Genomic DNA, 3,318 nt, shown 5'->3' with positions numbered 1-3,318 from the left:
AAAGGGGAGATACAGCAGAAGGAACGGTTTGTTCAAAACAAAACAAAGCTCGGTGTTAGGTGCAGAGCGTTTTCTGGGAGCTGAGAGGATTCGCAGAGAAAATATTGGCTGAGGGTTCAAGGATGGAGTATCAGACACACTCACATAACGATGCATGAGAGCGTTTGTAGCAGAAAGAGAGTTACACGCAGTCCTCGGTCACTGGTCTTGGAACTCTCTTCGGAGCTACAAGTGGACTTGACTCGAAATGGGCCATTCAGACTCAATCTTATGTGGGGGCTTGGAGTTTGGAGAAACTGACATCTCCAAAGACAGCCACAGCCAGCCCGAGGCTGCCTGACGGAGGCGAGCCTTAGTGCTCAAGGGGAAAGCCCCACACTGACCACCGGACGTGACAGTTCTAACGAAGCCTCACCTTTAATAAGAACAGCATTAGCTTTGAGTCTCTGGTCAGCACGGACAGGGGATGGGGGAGGAGGTGACGGACCTAACCGTGAGTTTGCGTCAGTGCCGTAGTTCGGGTGGCCCCCACCCCGCCAGCCCTCCAGCCGGCCGGCGCGGAAGGACAATCGCGAACACGGTCGACCCGGGGCTCACGGGGTTTGCATCTGACCATGTGCACGCGGGCTCCGTTCGCTTGATTTTGCGTGTCGCGCCTCCCAGGAAGAACCAGGAGACCATGTCGGCAACGGCGTCCATGAGCTTGTATCCTGGAAACAGTCACGTTAGGGTCCACTGGGCCGAGGAATTCACTGCCAGGCAAAGGCTGTAGTTGGAAAAATCACAAAATGATTTGCGTAAATACTGACTCATTTCTTCTAGGGATTAAACGACCATCTTTGCAAGACTGCACTTCAGGCACGTGGTTAAAAGAGTTACGTAGAAGAGATGTGAGAAGTCCGCCGAGCCACCATCACGCACCCCTGCCTGTGGAGCCAGGGACCCCGGACGGACCCCCGAGGCCAGCCCCATGGCCACGCTGAGTCCCCGAGTATAGATCCATCAGAGAACAGGGAAGTGAATAGCGAAGGAAACCATTTCGTGGAAATGATCAACTTTTTGTTCTCTGGACCCACTCCGGATAGTTCTGTAAGAATCTGTTTTTAAAGATTTGTCCCTTATGATCAGACGTTAGATGCTTCCCTTCCCCTTTGAAAGTGTTTCCCTGTGAACGTCTTACAGGCAATTCGTGGTGATCGAACCTTTCCAATTCACCAACACCTGTGTGACTTCTCAGCCATCTGGAATGTCCAGGTGAGCCTTTCAGAGGGCACGTGGCCGGCTGGCACGTCAGATGGGCTCTCGGCTCGTGCACGCTGCGCAGACGGGGCTGCACCAGGCTGCTCCCAAAGCCCGACGTCTCTTGTAAAGTCCGCATCTTCTAGACTGAAACTGCGATCCAGTATGTGAGCATATAACGTTAGGTCTAGAAATCTGGATTAAATATCCCTTTTTCGCTCAATCATTGCCTTCCTCACAAAGAGATAGAACAAATTAAGGGTAAAGATTGATGATCTAAGAATAACATGATTAAACTGTTCTGGGTCGCTAGACTAGAAACGTTTTAATCATGCTGCTATTTTGCCTTTGTCTACAATCCCGGGGTCAGGCTAAAAGCGGGGCTGTGTGTACTTTGATCAGCAGTGTCTTCAAGGTGCATAGCCCAGTGCCGGGCACAGAGGGTCCCCGGGACGTCTGTCATCTGTCTGACGGGTGCAGTTAAACGTGTCTCTGTGGGTCCACACCCCATCCTGGAGCTTGCTGTCAGGTAGCCTAGGGCCAAGCCGGCAGCTCGAATCACCTCCCCTCTGCTGGGAGTTTAACGATGCCACGACCTGGCCCAGGAGGCTAGAGACGCTCCCACGTCCAGGATGCCCTGTGCACCGTCGGGTCAGCGTCTACTGTACTGCTCGTGTGTGTACCGCATTCCCCTTTACTGAACCATCAAAGGAGTTACTTCCCAGGTGTTATTCCTTTTTAACTTTTTTCATTTAAGAACTAACAGTTGTGTTTTTAAAACCCTGCCGTTATATTTGAGGGGTATCTTAATATTTCTTATCTGCACCAGAACAAGACAGTCCCCAGTATCCCCTGAGGTCTGTGGTGTCACTAAGGTGATCAGCATCCGTAGCTCTCTGTCCTTCCAAGTACGGAATGTGTCACGGGGTCAGCCCGGACCCCGTTCTGCCGCCAGCGCTCCGAAGGACTGAGGAAGACATCGTCCTGACAGAGCGAGCCTTGTCCTCACAACGTTGTGTCGGGTGTGGGAGCTGAACGAGTCCTGGAAACCCGTAGCTCTGGGCACCAGGACCAGCCGGGCAGCCCTTTCGCATTTCCTGGGAGTCTCTTTCTGCCGTTTGCACGAACAGTAACACAATATACACGGTCCAGTACCTTGCTCTTCTCTCCCGGAAATATGTTCTGAATGCTCACGGATCATTAAATAAACGGAATCCTCATTTTTTGCAGACTTAATTTTCTTTTCTTTTCCTTCGAATTTTTGTTTAAATTCTAGTTAGTCAACGTACGGTACAGTATTGGTTTCAGGGGTAGAACTCGGCGGTTCGTCACTTCCATGCAACGCCCAGTGCCCCTCACAACAGGTGCCTCCTCAGTGCCCGTCCCCATCCAGCCCATCTCCCACCCACTGTCCCCCCCCACCCGCGTGCTGTCCATCATTAAGAGACCCCTAGGGTTTGTTTCCCTCTCCCCCCCCCCATATGTTCATCCGCTTTGTTTCTTAGCTTCCCCACGTGAGTGAGATCCTAGATGACCGTCTTCCTCCGACTGGTGATCTCGCTCCCACAACGCCGTCTAGTTCCACCCACACCGCTGCTAGGCCGGCTTCATACTCTACTGTGTGGACATGGTATTGCTGACTCCCCAGTTCCTGGTTGGTGACTCCAGTTTTGCTGTGGCAAAGACTGCTGCCTCTTCAAATTTCAATTATTTTGCACATATTCAAGTAGAGAGGTATGAATTCCTCAAAATGGAGATGTTGAGTCAAAGGCGGTGTATATTGTGAACCTGACGGTCTTTCCCTAATGTCCTTCGTGGATGCCACTGCAGCTTCCCCCTCGCAAGGACAGCTTGACAAGCTCTTTCCTCGCTTCCATCAACCCTGTGTGTGACGTGACTTCTCTGTCTTTCCAACCCAGGTCGGTTAATTGCATCCTCTTCTTACTACGAATTATGCTGAGTATCTTTTCTTATATTTAAAATTCAATTATTTCCTTTGTCACTTATTTGCAATCAGCTTTGTTAAATGAGTTCAAGTGCAGCCCAGTTTTTCCTTTGCCTTTGGACTTTGTTCTTGGT

The sequence above is a fragment of the Mustela erminea genome, chromosome 12 (assembly GCF_009829155.1).
Source record: "Mustela erminea isolate mMusErm1 chromosome 12, mMusErm1.Pri, whole genome shotgun sequence".
Lineage (NCBI taxonomy): Eukaryota > Metazoa > Chordata > Mammalia > Carnivora > Mustelidae > Mustela > Mustela erminea.
The sequence above is the reverse complement of the archived record's forward strand: the minus strand, read 5'-3'. Positions refer to the sequence as shown.